Source organism: Microtus ochrogaster, chromosome 1 (genome assembly GCF_000317375.1).
Source record: "Microtus ochrogaster isolate Prairie Vole_2 chromosome 1, MicOch1.0, whole genome shotgun sequence".
NCBI classification, from domain to species: domain Eukaryota; kingdom Metazoa; phylum Chordata; class Mammalia; order Rodentia; family Cricetidae; genus Microtus; species Microtus ochrogaster.
In genome coordinates, this window is record NC_022009.1 from 94851342 (window position 1) to 94870049 (window position 18708).

The window sequence follows — 18708 nt, forward strand, 5'->3', positions numbered from 1 at the left end:
TCTCCGTGGGTGGGTGCACCCCTCTTGGTCCTGACTTCCTTGCTCATCTTCTCCCTCCTTCTGCTCCTCATTAGGACTTTGGGAGCTCAGTCCAGTGTTCCAGTGTGGGTCCATCGCCAGATGAAGGTTCCGTCCAGATGGGATTCCTCAGCCGTGTGGATTGTTTTGTAAAAGATGTATAGTTGGCACCATCTGTCCTTTGTGGAGCCATCGTAGATGCTAGCAATTGCTGTTTTATCTGAAAGGAGGCCACAATGCATCCTTTAAAAATTATTCTCAAATTATGTAAGAGATGGGTTTAAAATTATCAGAACATTTGGTGAAGGCAGGGGCACAGGCGCTTCTCATCAAGGCCCATGAGTACTTGGATATACATAAAGGACTTAATACTAATTCTCCTGGCTAGGACAGGATTAATATCTATCTTCTCTCAATGTGATTGGTTGTGGAAGAACCTGACCTTGTTGACTTTGATGAGAAGGTCCGTTCTGAGGACAAGTATAGCAAAACACTGAGTAAGAAATGGAGCAAAGGTTGGCAAAGCATAAAATACTGTAATTTCCAGACTTCAACTTCTCTCACGTAGGAAAATTGGGCACAGTTTTTTAACTAGTTTTGATTTTTCTGACTCTTCTCTTCCTATATGGACATTGTCACTAGCCATTCCACAACTGAACTTGGGCATCCTTCTAATAACCCTCCAATGTCTTTCATTTGCACGGGATGACATGAAGGTAATTTTGGACAGGCTGGACATCTATTGTCATCATTCTCATTCATTGTTCTACAGTGTCAGCTCTTGCATCATTTCAACACGAGTTTCACTTTTCTTTTTTTTTGAAATATTTATTTATTTACTTATTTATTATGTATACAATATTCTGTCTGTGTGTATGCTTGCAGGCCAAAGAGGGCACCAGACCCCATTACAGATGGTTGTGAGCCACCATGTGGTTGCTGGGAATTGAACTCAGAACTTTTGGAAGAGCAGGCAATGCTCTTAACCTCTGAGCCATCTCTCCAGCCCCAACCAGGAAAGAGAATTACAGGCCTATCTCACTCATGAATATCGATGCAAAAATTCTCAATAAAATACTGGCAAACCGAATCCAAGGACACATCCAAAAAATTATCCATTATGATCAAGTAGGCTTCATCTCAGAGATTCAGGGCTGGTTCAACATATGAAAATCTATCAATGTAATCTACCATATAAATAAACTAAAAGAAAAAAACCATATGATCATTTCATTAGATGCTGAAAAAGCATTCGACAAAATTCAACACCCCTTTATGATAAAGGTCTTGGAGAGATTAGCGATACAAGGGTCATATCTAAATATAATAAAAGCTATTTACAGCAAGCCGACAGCTAACATTAAATTAAACGGAGAAAAACTCAAAGCCATCACACTAAAATCAGGAACACGACAAGGCTGTCCACTCTCTCCATACCTCTTCAGTATAGTGCTTGAAGTTCTAGCAATAGCAATAAGACAACATAAGGGGATCAAGGGGATTTGTATTGGAAAGGAAGAAGTTAAGCTTTCGTTATTTGCAGATGATATGATAGTATACATAAGTGACCCCAAAAACTCTACCAAAGAACTCCTACAGCTGATAAATACCTTTAGTAATGTGGCAGGATACAAGATCAACTCCAAAAAATCAGTGGCCTTCCTATACACTAAGAATAAGGAAACAGAGAGGGAAATCAGAGAAGCATCACCTTTCACGATCGCCACAAATAGCATAAAATATCTTGGGGTAACTCTGACCAAGGAAGTGAAAGATCTATTTGACAAGAACTTTATGTCTTTGAAGAAAGAAATTGAAGAGGACACCAGAAAATGGATGGACCTCCCTTGCTTTTGGATTGGGAGGATCAACATAGTAAAAATGGCAATTCTACCAAAAGCAATTTATAGATTCAATGAAATTCCCATCAAAATCCCATCAAAATTCTTCACAGATCTGGAGAAGACAATAATCAACTTTATATGGAAAAACAAAAAACCCAGAATAGCCAAAACAATCTTATACAATAAAGGATCGTCTGGAGGCATTACCATCCCTGACTTCAAACTCTATTACAGCGCTACAGTATTGAAAACAGCTTGGTATTGGCATAAAAACAGAGAAGTCGACCAAAGGAATCAAATAGAAGACCCTGACTTTAACCCACAAACCTATGAACACCTTATTTTCGATAAAGGAGCTAAAAGTATACAATGGAAAAAAGAGAGCATCTTCAACAAATTGTGCTGGCAAAACTGGATGTCAATCTGTAGAAGAATGAAAATAGATCCATATCTATCACCATGCACAAAACTCAAGTCCAAATGTATTAAAGACCTCAATATCAGTCCGAACACACTGAACCTGATAGAAGAGTTTCACTTTTCTTAATGAAGAAGTGGAAGCAAAATAGAAGTGGAGCTGCCCCTCGTACCCTCCATCTCTGCTTCTCACTGGACAGTGAGCCTCAGACTACACACACTGTATGACACCTGTGCCTTCTCCTTTTTCCGAGCTCTTAACCGAGGCCAGTGTTTCTCATGCTTTGTGTCTGTCTAGAGCTGAGTGTTTCATTTGTCGCAATTCTCTTCAATCCCCAAAGCTACACATTGGCTCAATATTGCTACCTGCATTTGTCAAACGGAGAAAAACCTAAGCCAGGGGAATTTGGTAAACTTTTTAAAGAAGTAGCAAATTCAGACTAAGAATCAGCTCTGATTGTGTTAAAATTCTCTTCTAAACAAGTTTCCTGTGATGTTATTTCTGCATTCCAAAGCATTGCACTCCAAAGACTCAGTACAGCTTTTCCTCCCCATCCTAATTTTGTTTTCTCCCAATAGAGTGGTGACCCTGTGTTTATCTGGTTTGGTTTACCTCGCCTTCGTGCTTTTAAACATGCCATTAAAAATTCCAAGTTGTGTTAATCTAGCCTTTATTCCTTTCTTTTGTTCATCATTCCTAGGAACTGTCTATTCAGGGTGGTTTTTGAAATCAGTTACCCCAGGTTAGGTAGATTTTTACATTTTATGAATTGGCAACCTTTGTGAATGGGTTCAGGGCACCAGAGCATGTCTGCAGTCAGATAGAACAGATCTCCAACCACCCCTTAGCCCTTTTAACATTAGATTAGAAAAATGGGTTATTCATACATGGATATCTGCACAGGGTGGAGGAGCAATCATGAGATGCTGTGCACACAGGCCTCTGACCAAACGTCCTATGGATTGCAGACCACATTCAAGTAACACACAGCATCAGGCACATTTATTAACTGCTTTGGAGGATCAGCTCCTTCAGGGTGTAGGTTGAGCTATCCTCTATGGAGAGATGCTAAGTAAGTGAACTGTGAGTTATCTGACTGCCCTGCAGCTGTGATTATCACAGAAGACAGAATGGTCAGGAGCAGGTGAGATATATTTTGTTGAGGGTCATAACAGATAATCACCCTGTTATGTCCAGATTTCCCTGATAACTTGCGTAGGCAGAATTCAAGTTTCCTGGGAATCTAATACCAAATTTTATGAACTAAAAAAAAATTGCATTTCCCTTTAAAGGGTATCTTAACACTCAAAATTATGTTTTTATTTATGTATTAGTTTACTAATGGAAAAATATAATTTTGTAGTTATTATCTAACTTTCATATATCTATATTTAGAATTTTTGAACCTTAATTTGTTAAAATATCAATCATTAAAATACATAATTTTCCAATCTTTCTCAGTATCATTTGGATAGCAGCTCTTTGGGAATTTAACATAACTAGATGTAGCCTTCACAAACTCTGAAATGGGTTGCATTTTGATTTTTATATATTGAGTATGATATATAGGCCTGTATTTATGTCCCTATCTATAGATATATGATTTGAGTCATGGAGGCAGGCCTGGCTTGATACTTCTAAATTGGCAGGTGTGTCCCACTTGACTTTAAACTGGTGCAGGAGAATTGTCTGCATTCTGTGGATCATGTTTTAAATAAACGCTGATTGGCCAGGCCGGAAGTATAGCTGGGAATACCAGACAGGAAGTAGAAATGATGCAATGAGAACAGGAGAATTCTGGGAAGGAGGAAGCTGATTCCTCCTACTCCTGCCCAGACCACTGAAGCAGCAGGATGTAATCTGCCCCACTGAAAAAGGTACTGAGCCACATGGCTAACATAGATTAGAAAAATGGGTTAATCAATATGTGAGAGTTAGCCAGTGAGAGGCTAGAGCTAATGGGCCAATCAGCTTATAATTTATGGAGACCTATGTGTGATTTTCTTTGGGGCTAAACAGTTGTGGGGTACTGGGCGGGACAAAAACCCCAACAACAAGCAGGCCCCCGTTCGTGTTACACTAAACCATCCACCAGGAACAAGACATGTTACCTGCTTCAAACCATTGCAGCGAGGAACACATAGACATCTTCGCAGATGGTAAGACTATAAAGATGTTTGTTATCTAACGTTTGACTTTGGCCCCTGTGCCTTTCTGTTTGCCACTGTAGACTCTCTCACAGCTCATACCCAGTGTCTGCAAATCCCCCGCTCTTATGGAATTCAGCTGAGAGCATCATCTTCACAGCCAGGTATAGCAAGGCAGCTGCTAAGGAGCTCCTCATTGGAAGCATGCATTTCCTATGTAAATCAGCGCATCTTGTTCATTAACACAGCTTGGGGATAATCAGGCCACAGAGCCAAGAGCATGTTGGAAGAGGTCCAGACGGCTCCAAGCCCAGCTAGATGGAGACAGATTGGGATATGTCTGGAAACCAGAGTCTGCCTGCTAAATACTACCTGGTATTCCTGCAATCACTGATTAGAAAAAATGGAAATGTCTATGAAGCACCCCCAACCCCAGATGAATCCAGACAGATGAAGACCCCACATGCTTTATAGGGATCTCAGGAGCATTTTCGAATAACCAGTGCGGCGTGCAATTCATTTGCTCTCACCTCTGTCCTTCTGAATGACACTGCTTGGCAGGAGGTTTTGCCACTTTCAGAAGGTTCAGGGCCTAAGTGGGTTGCAGGCTGCCTCAGTGGAGATTTATCTTGTAGAATAATTCATTGGGCCATATGTTCCAATGAATATATACAGAACATTGTAAATACATCCACACAGTTTCTCATTCGCTACCAGAGGGAATGCATCTCTCATGCTCTCCAGCAGAGCATTTGACTGCAGATGTTGGAAAATATTTTGCTTTAAGTTTTGTTCTGACTGTTCCCTCTGGTATGATTTACCTGGTTTTTATTTTCTGCTAAAGTCTGAGCTCTGGGTGGGTATTTCATTTAGAAATGCCAGGAGCACCCTTGGGTATTCTTGGCCTGATTATTTTCCCCAGAATAATCTCTCCTGGCATTTGCCTAGCGTAGCAGAGTGAGGATGTCTCATATGCCACCTGTTTAGGCACTCGCTCCCATGTGATGCAGAATAGCATTGGATTACATCCCTGAATCCCAGCAGCATAGCAAGTGGCTGTCCTAATTGAAGTTTTCGATAAAGATCTGTTTTTTTTTTTTTCCTGGACGGCCCAGGCCATGTTGTCATTCTGTCTGCAACTACTATGACATGTTTATGACCATCTTCTTTTTTTTTTTTTTTTTGTTTTGTTTTTCGAGACAGGGTTTCTCTGTGATTTTGGATCCTGTCCTGGAACTAGCTCTGTAGACCAGGCTGGCCTCGAACTCACAGAGATCCGCCTGCCTCTGCCTCCCGAGTGCTGGGATTAAAGGCGTGCACCACCACCGCCCGGCATGATCATCGTCTCTGACATTAATATCATCACTTTAGCGCTATAGTTCAATGCACTATAAGCTGACTTCATTCAGTGTTTATCTTTTTATGAGCATCCAGGTGAATCCAGTGGCGGTTAATGGGGCACGGACCTTATAAATTAGTTTGCCTTTGATAGAATTCATAGTTTGGGGGGCGAATAAAACAAAAACAGTCGGGATCAGGGGAGAAATCAAGGCAAGAGGAGGCTAGAGAAATAGTTGTATTTCGTACAGTTTTGTAAGGCATCTTGTTCATTTTTGCAGTACTCGGAGTCAGACACAGATCCTGGTAAATTGTAGGTGAGCTGTGTTCTCACCTCAGGGATCCTGAAGATGTTCTGTGAACACCGCTTCCTATTCCTTTACCACACGTGTTAGAGTTAGGAGCCAAAGCCTGACTTCAGATTTCAATCCGAGGAGACATGAAAGGGTGCAAAACCACTAAGGTTAGTTGTCTGCTTCTGTAATCTAACGTCAGCCTGCACCATTTACAAAGAGTAGTCTGTTCTCTCTTCAGGATAGAACAAGACAAACAGAAAAAGATAAAAGACTAGAACAAGAAGACAAGCAGCTGATGAATAGTGAGGAGAAAATAATGCAATTCTCCTCGTTTTCACTCTTCTTGAGAGTCTGAGATCTCTTAAAATATGGTGAACATCTCCAGATGCCAAGAGGCACTCCTGCCATGGAGACCCTTGGGTTTCTATTCTAAGTAAAGACCGAGAAGCAATGGAAGTGGTGTATGAGTTGGTTGTGGTTGGAAGAATGAAGGATATTTTTATGAGAAATTTTATCTCCTCCTGTATTTGAATATTCCTACTTGATCTCCACATATAATCATATACTAAAACCTTAAAAATAAGAGTTAGGGACAAAATTTCTCTCAAGTAGGCATGGATGTTAATTTCTCAGTGTAGATTATAAAGCGTTTGAACATCTGAACAATTCCACTCTTCTTGCTTGCCTAAATTGTTAGTAAAGAAACATTTCTTTTGGTTCCTATGTCTCCTGTAGTGCTCTGTTAATAGTCCAGGGGGAAAAGCTCGACATTGGCTGACTCTGATTGTGTAAAAGAAGCCGGTGACAGCAGACACAGCTGCTACCAAAACAAAATACAAGTTGTTGTCAGGCTGACAGCTGTTGGCTGTTGGAGTGTTTAAGTATCCGGGCCCAGAGTGCCCTGCGGTAACAGTATAGGAGTACTGGAAACATTCCCACTTGAAGATGCCACAGTTGTGACAGGCAGGGTAGCCTGTGCCTTCTCTTATCAAATGTCATTCTATCTTATCACGCTTCTGTCCTTTATGAAAGGAGGAAAGAATGTGCCTTCCAGAAAATCAGGTTCACAATGATGGCTGCCCTCTGCCACGACTGTCTAAAGTTAAGCTGCAATTAACAGCACAAGATCAGAAACCTGGCTCTTAATTTTGTAATCCTGGAGCTACCTAAACCGAGTGAAATGTGCTCTCAACTCCATCTTAAATTTTGCAGAATAAAAGTCAAGTCAAAACCACAGTCAAGGTTGTTTTTAACTTAAAGTTCCATAGATCTTTAGTAAAGCAATATTAGATTATTACATGTGAAAATCATCTCTTTGTTGTGAGTTTTGCTTTAGATTTTAGAGGCAGCACCTTGCCCTGTTATCTCTAACTATCCCGGTATCCACTAAGTAACCATGTCTTCTTCTGAGCTCTTTGTTCTTTTCCTGTCTCTGCCTTCGAAATCTGGGATATTGCTATTGTGTGTCACTGATACATGGCTTAAGAAATTAATTTTTCACACATGAGCATCTGGACTTGTAGCTAGATGCCTGACAAGAAAGGGTTTTGTTTTGTTTTTTTTTTGTTTTTTTTTTTTTCAGTTCAGTTTTGGAGGCTCCAAGTCCAGCAGGTGAGGTGCGGGTTAAGGGGAAATTTGGTCTCTGTATAGACTCATGATGTTGTTGTGTGGTGGATGTCTGCTGAGGAGTGTCTGCTAGGAGCAAGTAATTGACCACATTTCAAACCCAGCTCACAAAAAGAAGGGGAAAGATTGCTGTTCTCCTATACTCTTCAAAGGTATATCGCCAATGAGCGTGACCCCACAGTAGGCTCTACATTCTAAAGAGCCACAGCACATCCCATTACTATCACCCTTACCTAGTAATCTTTCTGTTGCACTCACATTATACCCAAACTGCTTTAGGATTGTGGCACACAGTTACGACTTGATAGGCAATATCTACAGCTTGTCAATAACTAAAACGGAGTGATCTGAAATTACTGAATCTGGTTTCCCAACCCTTTATCATAAGCAGGTAAATGAAAGCTTCTGCTAGATGTTGCTCAGATAAATGCTTTATCCTGATTCTGCATCATCCTTTGGTTTCTTGTTGCATACAAAGCTAAAACTGCTCAAGTCTTTTGCATGTTGTGCTGGTCTCTTTCTTGAATAACAGAGTGCTTCACTAATTGAGAGTAATTTTTAGTTTATTTGCATGCGGTTGGTTAATGCTCAGCCTGTGCGGTGCAGCAACTTTCCTGCAGTAGCTATTTCTGTGTCTGTTTGTTGCCACACATAATTGCACAATGCTGGAGCGACAGTTCATTATGTGCTCTTCAAAACACATGTAAATGCCTCCAGAAAAGACTGCATCTGTGGTGGGAGGAATTTTGCTGCAGCCTCCCTGATGTTAGAAGAAAATAAATGTAGCTTCTGATTAGATTCCTACCTGGGAGACTTTACTTTATCACCCAGGAGACTGTGCCTTTGATTGTTACCATAATCTACATCACACCGCCTCTGTGTGTAGGACTTTGAGTGTTGTGTCTTCAGAGTTTCAGTGCATGCTGTCACCCTTGTTGCATATGCATTATTCAAGTATTGCCATGGAATTCAACAACTAGTTCTTAAGGAATTAAAAACCAAAGCGCTTGGAGTCTTATAAAGAAAAATTCTTAAGTCCATGTCTTACGTCTAGTAAAAACTCATAGGATGTGAGTATGGAATATAGCTGTTAGATTGTGATTAACCCATCTAATTCCTAGTTGACAGGTGCAGAAAGAGTGGAAGGTTGGATGCTGGAGACTTGTGTAACAAAGACCTTGATTTTGAACTTCACTGAGTAACTTGGGGGACTCATTGGGTAGGGTATGAGTGGTGACTTTGAACAAGAGTGGGCTGCTAACGTGTTAATGCTGCATGTACAATAGCGGGGACAGGACAGAGGAGGAGTGTGCATGGGGTGGCTGCTCATTGAGCTGTTTGTGGCTTTGATAGTGATGCGCTGGACATTCTGCACGGAGTTAGGGCTCCTCATTCATTCAGTACCTCAGTAAGTCATGGGCCAGTAAGTCAGCACACGTGCAGCATAGGCTGGATTCAATGACCTTATGAGAGTAAAAAGAAGTCATGCCACAATTGCACTGGTATTTAAAAGTTCAAGCCCAATTGTTTTATACTGCATATGGTTTTAACATGAAGAGGATTCTGCTTGAATTGTTACTAGGACAGGCTTATTTTGCTTTATATAATTCACGCGACTTTAGATAAACTTCCCAAATATTTATCTAACATAATCAAATAGAACTGGGCTATATTTAGCTGTTTCACTTGATGAATTAAAAATACCTTTCAGTTTGTCAAATAAGAGAAAACTTGAAAATTGAAAAAAGATTAAGTGTATGATAACTGTGATATATTTATTGCGTCTGATAATTTAATTCCTCATAATTGTAAAACATGAGATAGGTTTTTAAAAATAGCCTTTCAGGTATTGAGAAATCAGTGTTTACTTAAAACATAACTTTTACCATGTTGGGTGACAAGACATAGTTGAGTTTGATTTAAGAGGATGAATTTAACAATATACGCTTTTTATTTCAAGAGAGGTAGGCATTTAAAAAAATGTTTATAAATAACTGACTTTGCAAAGCTACTATTATAGAAGCAAAATTCCACTTAAACTTTTTCAACTTAATGACTAGTATTAAATACAAACCAGACATGAATTTCTGTATTTAGCCACTGATCTAAACCAAGACAGGAGGCATCATAACACAGCGAAAACAAAACAGAGAAAACAAGTGAAGAGGAAAACCTTCTGCATCCTGAATCTTTATTTGTGTCCTTTTTTGAAACTTTAAAAAGAACCCCCGAGCTTTTTGAAGTTAATGCTTTGGCTCACTTGACTGTTTAAGCAAGAGTCTTCGAGACGAACATTTGTGTTGAGAGTCAAAACCAAGCGCACTGTCGATATGTGGTACCTTATGTAAGCACTCTGCCTCTGCAGGCCGCGTGCCGGGTGTCTGCTCTTGTCTCCTGGCATATGCTCAGCAACCTGCTTACACTTAGGTGGCGGTCCTAAGTTAACTGCCTTAGAGAAGTTCCAATTGCTATGGAGAGGAAGCCCTGATAATCGTGTACATAACAACCTCAAAGGCTCCAAACTGGAGTTCCATACTGTAGTAGTTGATTTTCCTGTTGCTGTGATAAAAGTACTTGGACAAAAGCAGACTAAAGGAGAGAGGTTTTATTGTTGCTCACAGTTCAAGGTACAGTCCGTCCTGGTGATGAAGATGGGGTGTCAGGGACTGGAGGCAGCTTGGCACAACACATCAGAACCAGAAGCTGAGAGTGATCTATGATTGCACGCTGTTTCTCAGCTCCCTTCCTCCACTTACTTAGTCAGGATTCCAGCAAGGGGATGGCACCACCCACAATGGCAGGCTTTCCCATTTCAATTAATATATCCAACACAATAACGCCAAGTCACGCCCATCAGCCTGTTTCCTGGGTGATCCTAGGTCTAGTAAGTTAACCACCAATATTGACCATCACACGCTATGTGGCTTGAGAAGTTTGGGAGAGACTGGTGCCAATGTTAGTGATATTCTTCCTCCTAGGTGGGTTGATTTGACTGTGTCCTTATGTGCTTCTCCCTAGCTTGCAAATCTAAACCATTCTGGAAGTAGAAAGCTAGCAGCTCTGAAAAAGATTTCTTCTGCACACGAGTCAATCTGTGATTGTACACAAAGGTTATCATGGGCTTTGCACATAGGCTCTTGTAAGAAAAGCCCTATTTTAATCAGGATTACAGGTCAGTGTGCTCACCAAATATGGGCAATAACTGACCTTTTCTTTTTCTATGATAATATCTTTGACTAGAAGCTTTTAAAATACTATACAAAGATAGTAAGGATAGTGTAATTAGCCTGTATTTTGGTTAATGCCATTTTAGTTTTTTTATGAAAAATTTCATGTATACCTTTATTTAGTCTCTCTCTCTTTCTCTCTCTCTCTCTCTCTCTCTCTCTCTCTCTCTCTCTCTCTCTCTCTCTCTCCTTTCCTCCCTCCTCTCTGTATCTGTATATGTACGTGAGCCTTATTTTAGTTTTTTGTTTCTTTTCTTTTCTTGTGTTTTTGAGACAGGGTTTCTCTGTGTAGCCCTGGCTGTCTTGGAACTCTGTAAATCAGGCTGACCTCAAACTCACAAAGATCCTCCTGCCTCTGCCTCCCTGAGTGCTGAGATTAGAGACATGCACCACTACTGCCTGGCATGTTTCATTTTTTAAAATGACTATATTTCACTTTATCCTCATCTCTAAGTGAAAAGAGCTGCAACAATCCTGTAAGATTTCAATGTATCTCATGTATTTGTCACTGTAAGGGAGGACAATACATACTTACTGCTCCAGAAACCATCAAATTAGCTATATACCAGAAACCACCAAATTCACTATATACAATACATAGTTTTATATTTTATAAACTCAAAGCTCTTTCCATACTTTTTATACTTCTAGATAAACGGATTTGGGTAGTCTGCTCAGGGGAATAGAAGAAAAGTATTTAGCTCCTGGGTCCTAGTCTTCAGTAGTCCCAGATCCGCCCCTCAACAGCTTGATTCCTCTGCTTAGTCGAGGTGTGCTGAGTTCCAGTCTTCCCACAGGCCAGTCTGTGCTGCTGTGTGAAGCAAGGGTGCATGCCACACCAGGTGAGCACTGCTAACAGAAGCTCCTTGTTTCTTTTCCAGGCTTATCCCCTAAGCGAGGGGGAGGCAGAGATAAAGAAATGATATATCAAGGGGATGCAAAGGGAATCCCCACGGTAAGATCCTAGAACTGGCACAAGTTTATCAATGCCTGATTGAGCTGCATGCATAAAGTTATAATGTAATGTACATGCAAACAGTGTCTTTGCAGTTTTGGAAGAGTGTTGAACAAATTGAGACAAAGAGCAGAAACACAATCCTTACCATACTACTTAAAGCCACAGAGGTACTCACTTCATAAGGATGCCCCTTTCATCAGGGGTCCATAGCTTTACTATGTGCAAAGATCTCATCTTACTATTGGTTACCATACAAATGATGATAAGTGGTGTGAACAGAACAACATAAAAGCTATTTCTTATAACTGTAACCTATTGACCAAAAAGTATAGATACTAAGAATGTGAAATATATTTTAGTGGGCATGCAAGAAAATTAGATAATTTAATTATAACTTTAGCGAATTAAATACTTAAGCGGTGCCTACTGATTGCACTTAAGCAAATTACAGGAAAATATGTGCAACATTCTTAAAAGGTTTTTATAATTATTTTTGTGTATATCTGAGTGTACATATGTGCAGGAGAGTGCAGTTGTTCCTGGAGGACTTTAGAGGTTTTCAGACGCCTAAGAGTTGGAGTTACAGGCAGTTGTGAACTGTCTGATAGGTTCTTGGAACTGAACCTGAAGCCTCTGCAAGAGCATAAGGGTCTCTTTGCTGCTGAGTCATCTCTCCAGGCCATGTGTAACATTTATAAAAATAAGTCTGCAGACACTATTGGAGATGAAATAGTACTCATGTCCTAGACTTATTCTGGAAACTAAATGAGTTAATTAGCACATGTGAACTCATGCTTTTGAATGATTTTTGGTACAGAATTCACATTCAATAAATATATATTATTGTCTTATCATTGTTATAGTTACATTTTCCTCTCTAATATTTTTTTAAGTTTTATTTTGTTAGTGAAAACACAAAGATAACTGGCAATTTTGAAATAATCTTTTTATTCACTTTGTGTGTGTGTGTGTGTGTACATGAGTGTATGTGTGTATGGAACTGAGTATGCTTAGAACAATAATAAAAGATTCAAACCCAGTATGGCCCTCCTAATGACCACACTATGAAACAAGATTTTCATTTGCAGAACATAGAGATTCTGTTTTTCTTAAAAATGTTTTTTTTAATCAGAATATTGTACACCAAAGTCATGATGAATTCTCTCTGTATTTTCTAACTTGTTGAGATAATTATTTCTTGATTACATATAATGCTCTTAAAACAAACAGATTAATTTTCAAGGAGCAGTGTTCACACTCTTCTTGCAGTAGCAATGAGAGAAGCAGGAAGCTTTTTTTCTGGGGCAGCTGTTCCCTTGAAGAAGATGCAGAATCCACCTGCCTCTTTGAATGGGGCATCACATTTCTATTTTATTTTAGGAGAGATTTGTTTTTTATCACTGGCTAAAATTCTCAAAGACAGATGGATTTGTTACCCCGTTTGTCAGTCAGTATCACTTCTGCAGCCTTTCCGTTGACACAAAGAACCTAGTACAATGGAAATGCCAATCAATGCACATCCCTGGCCACAAGGCTTCCCTTGCAAATCAAATAAGAAAAGATGGAGACTTTTGACTTGTGAACAAATGGCTTATGGCTGTCTCTATGTATTTTGTAGATGAACACCCTTGCCATCATAGTTCATGTAGGCAGGGACAAATTCTGAAGTGTGATTTAGCAGAAGCCACGTGAGACAGCCCAGAAGATAGTCAGATGCTAAAGGTGGCTCTATGGAACACACTGCACTTCTTGTATATTGACTGTTACCACCTCCTATCTGTCCATTGAGCAAACAAGTGCAAACAGACACATTTCTACTAGCTAAAAGAAAGGAAATTCTGCTTATTTCTTTGTGTGTGTGTGTGTGTGTGTGTGTTAAAAAAAGAAAACTTGCAAAAAAGAAACCCAATTGTTAGGGGACTTTACTGATAAAGACATCCATGTAACGAATCTCAGGAGTGAAAGGAGTTTATGTAGTTTGACTGCACAGGGTAACTGTCATGTCCACTTCTGTCCTATTACCTTAGCCAGGTTGCTTAGTGGTCCTCTATGTGAGCATTTTCTCACTTACTTCATAGGACCTGATACACCTTGGATACAAGACATCACAGTGGAACAATATGAAGAGAAACTTAGCATGAATAAATCCATATTCTGACAGGGATGTAACTTGGGACCAAAATAATCCAGGATACTGGCATGTAGAGAATCAAAAGGACTCTTGATTTCTTAAGTGGTTTGAATTCAGCCTCCATCAGACTGGAAACCCTATGGAAGAATGAAGAAGCAAAAGTTAGCTTAGAATGGCAATCTTAACACAGCAGGAACTAGCCCTATGTCCAGTATGAACCTTTTAAAATAAAATTCCATTGCTGTCCACCCCCTCAGAAGCATAAGGAAGACAGCAAGGGGAAATCACTCTGAATTTGATGAGGATTTGTTCTAAATTTGTGATAAGAGTTTTGAGGTTTATCCAAGTCATAAAAAAATCTGCTACTTTCATTATTTACTTTATCAGTATTTATTTTCAGGATATTTTAATTTAGACTTTACAATTCTTACTTCTTATAAATTAACCAATACTTTCCTTCCGTGGTTTACAACTTTATTCAACTAAAAGAGCCTAACATGCACCAGTTAATATTCTAATAATCTGTCTGTCTGTCTAGCTACCTACTTACCTACCTACCTATTTATCTGTCTCTCCTCATATCTTTCCCTTTCCTCTGTCTCACTGTCTCTCTCTCTCTGTCTTCCTGTCTCTGTCCCTCTCTCTGTCTCTTTGTGTGTTTGTGTCCATGCATGTGGAGGTCAGAGATGAATGTTGGATGTCTTCCGCCATCCCTTTCCATTTTTATTTTTGACAGGGTCTTTCAGTGATTTGGCTGGACTGGCTGGTCAGAGAGCCCTAGCTAGGGAATACTTCTGTCCTCACTCCTCATAATGTTAAGATTACATATTCAAGCTGCTACATGTCAATTTTTAATTATTAATTTTATTCTTCTACTATTTATTATATCTCAACCACATTTTCTCCTCTCTCCACTCCTCCAAGTCCCCGAACCCAATGTCCACTTCCCTTCAGAAAAGACAGGCTTCCCAGGGATGTTAACCTAACAGGACCTAGCAAGTTACAATAAGAGTAGGCACAAACCCTCCTCTCAAGGCTGGTGAGGCCCCTAAAAGAGGAAAAGGGTCTCAAGCTTAGACAAAAGAGTCAGATTTACCCCTGCTTTCACTGTTAGGAATCCCACAAGAACACTAAGTTACACAACTATAAGGTATATTCAGTGAGCCTAGCACAGACCCATACATACAGACTTTGCAGTTGCTGCTTCAGTCTTTATGAGCCCCTATGAGCCCTGCTTTGTTGATTATGTAGGTTGTATTCTCCTGGTGTCCTCGATTTCTCTGGTTCCAAATTTCTTCCTCCCCCTCTTCTGCTGAGTCCCCCCAAGCTCTACCTAATAATTGGGTGTGGATCTCTGCATTTTCTCTCATCAGCTGTCAGAGGAAGCTTCTCTGATGATGACTGGGTTAGGCACCGATCTAAGAGTATAGCAGAATATCATTAGGAATCATTTCATTGACCTTTATTTTTGCCAGTCATGTTTGGTTCTATCCTAAGTCTCTGGGCCATTTAGCTTCCAGTTCTGGCCATCCAGACAGTGTCAGACATGGGCTCCTTTTCATAGCATGGACCTCAAATTAGACCAGTCATTGGCTGGCCATTTGCCCCAGCACATCCTGCAGGCAGAGCAGTGTGGGTTGAAGGTTCCATGGCTGGGTTCGTGTCCTGGTTCCACCAATGGGAGTCTTGTCAGGTTGCTGAAGATGGACCCTTTAGGCTCTGTATCCTCCATAACTGGGAGTCCACCCTACATTCACTCTTAGTGCAGTGGAAACTTCCATATCAAAGTTTTAATGTGGGTTCTGGGGAGCCACCTCAGTTTCTTGTGATGTCCTCCTCATGGACTCATCACCCCAATCCACTTAGTTATTTTTATTAAAAGACTTCATCTTACTCGATTGAATGCAATCACATGGGCAAATTAAAATTGAGTTTGTTAGTCTAGGATCCACTAATATGACTTAAATTGGAATATTCCCCTTGTGGTTGTAATTGGGTTTAGATGAGGTCTCCTGTATCATGGTTGGTCCTAATGTCAATAAAGTGGGCACCTTTGTAAGAGAGTTTTAGAGGCAGAGGTGCACACACAGAGGCCAGCATTGGAGGAAGAAACAAGTTATAGCTGTAACGATGTACTTAGAAGACCAGGAATGACAAGAGCTGGGCACATCCCTTAAAATGAGATGAGCGTATGTCGTAATATCTCTACTCTTTCCAAAGAGGCCCCTACCCACTGACACTTGACTTGTGGATTCTACTCTCGACCCCCGAGAGACTGAACTCTTGTTCTAAGTTATGCAGTTGTGGTATTTTTCTTGGATCCCCATGGAAGTAATATAGAACTAGAAATTGCCACTCTGTGAGGGCGGCTTCTGCTTTCTTTCCCAATATGGACACATGTTGAGCAGTTCCGAATTTAAAATTTAATTTACTCAGTGTGATTTTCACTGCTGACATGTTCTGATGGGTTCTTTCTACTGTATTTTCTGGTAATCCCTGCCCTGGGAGTGTGAAGAGAAACCAACGATGCCTTTCATGGACAGCCACAGAAGTGAAAAGTAACTCGCTCTTGTGTCAGAGATTGAAAAGGAGCACGGACCTCACAAGCCTGGACTCTGACATTGGAGGAAAGAGACATTCTGGAAACTGAACACCCTGTTCTCACCTCAGGGAATACCCTCTACTTCTCCCTTTATGCGCAAAGTGTAGGTGTTGTAGTACCTGAGACCAACAAGCCAATGTTTTTTTTTTTCTTTATGTCATCAGTTCATGTAACAAGAATGAACACAAGAATAGAATATGGAAAATAACTTTATTTTAAAATTCTTTGGTGTATTTTATTAGCATATATGCACTGTATACAAAGTTTCTCAAAGTCATTTTTGTATAAACATAACATACTTGATCATATTGACCCCACCCTCTGTTGGCCTCCTTCCAGTCTTGCTGATTTCCTTACCAATCTTTTTATTTATCTATTTATTATATTTTTAAAAAGAAAACAATCTTTTTTTTTCATTATGCATACCAATCCAAGTTCCCATTCCCTCCCCTCCTCCCATTACCTTCATATATCCTCCAGCCTCACCCCCATCCAATCCTCAGAAAGGGTAAGGCACATTGCTTTGGGGAAGGTTCAAGGCCCTCTCTACTATATCTAGGTTGAGCAAGGTATCATCCAAAGAGAATAGATTCCCAAAAAACCAGTACATGCAGTTGCAATAAATCCTAGTACCACTGCCAGTGGCCCCTCATTCTGCCCCAGCCATGTAATTCTCAACCACAATCAGAGAGACTAATTTGGCCCTATGCTTGTTTCTTCCCAGTCTGGCTTGAGTTGGTGAGTTCCCATTAGCTCAGGTAGACTGTTTCAGTGGGTGTACCCATTATGGTCTTGACTTCTTTGCTCATATTCTCATTCCTTCCACTCTTCAACTGGACTTTGGGAGCTCAATCCAGTGCTGTGATGTGGGTCTCTACCTCTGCCTCTATCAGTTGCTCGATGAAGGTTCTATGGTGATATTTAAGATATTCATCAGTCTGACTACATGACAAGTCAAGATTGGGCCCCTCTCTATTGCTTGGGGTCTTAGGCAGGGTCATCCTTGTGGATTTCTGGGAATTTATCTAGAGACAGGTTTCTTGGTAACCCTATTATGGCTCCCTCAATCAAGATATCTCTTTCTTTGCTCTCATCTCTGTCCTTCCTCTTTCTCGACTATACTATTTCCTCAAGTTCTTTTCACCCCTCCCTTCCCCTCCACTCCCATGCTCCCAATTTTGTCAGGTGATGTTGTCTGTTTTGACTTTCCAGGTGGATTTATGTATGTTTTTCTTTGGGTTCACCTTATTACTTCTCAACATCCTTTGTTTATAACCAGTATCCACTTCTGAGTGAGTACATACTATATTCATCTTTTTGGTTCTTAGTCATCTCACTGAAGATGGTGTTTTCTAATTCTATCCATTTCATGCAAAATTCAAGATGTCATTTTTTTCCCATTCAGTAGGCTGCCTTTTTGTCTTATTGACTGTGCCCTTAGCGTTACAGAAGCTTCTTAGTTTCAGGAGGTCCCATGCTCTTGTAAGGGATCACCATTCCTTACCCATCTTAACTAACTCCTTTCTACTTTCATGCCATATTTTTCTTTTCTTGATTCTTTGTATTTCCTTTTTTGATTTTTCGAGATAAGAGTTTCTTTTTGTAAAAGCTCTAGCTGTCCTGGAATTTGCTTTGTATACCAGACTGGCCTCGAACTCACTGAATTCTGCCTGCCGCTGCTTCGGAAGTGCTGGGATTAAAGGTGTACACCCCCGTTGCCTGGCTTCATGCCTGTATTTTCATGTCCCAGTGGGTTTCACTGTGGTTTCTAGCAGGAACATGGGTGAGAGGGTCATTTACAGAAGCATGGCACTTTTCCAGTGGCGACAGCCTGAAACAAACAGCTCTCCCTCTAGTAACCATGAACTACAAATAATTCACCAGGGAGCTGGGAGGTCTCAGGGCTCCTCCCTACTCCTTGGCAGGAAACTGGTAGGGCCATTCTTTTGCAGATCTTGTGCAGACTGCACACATTTGGAGACTGAGTGTCATGCTACATCAACCAAGAGGAAAGCATTCCACACCATGCACCTCTTCCTCTGCTTCTAAAGGGCTTTCCATTCCTTCTTGATATGTTCCCTGAGCTGTGTGTGTGTGTGTGTG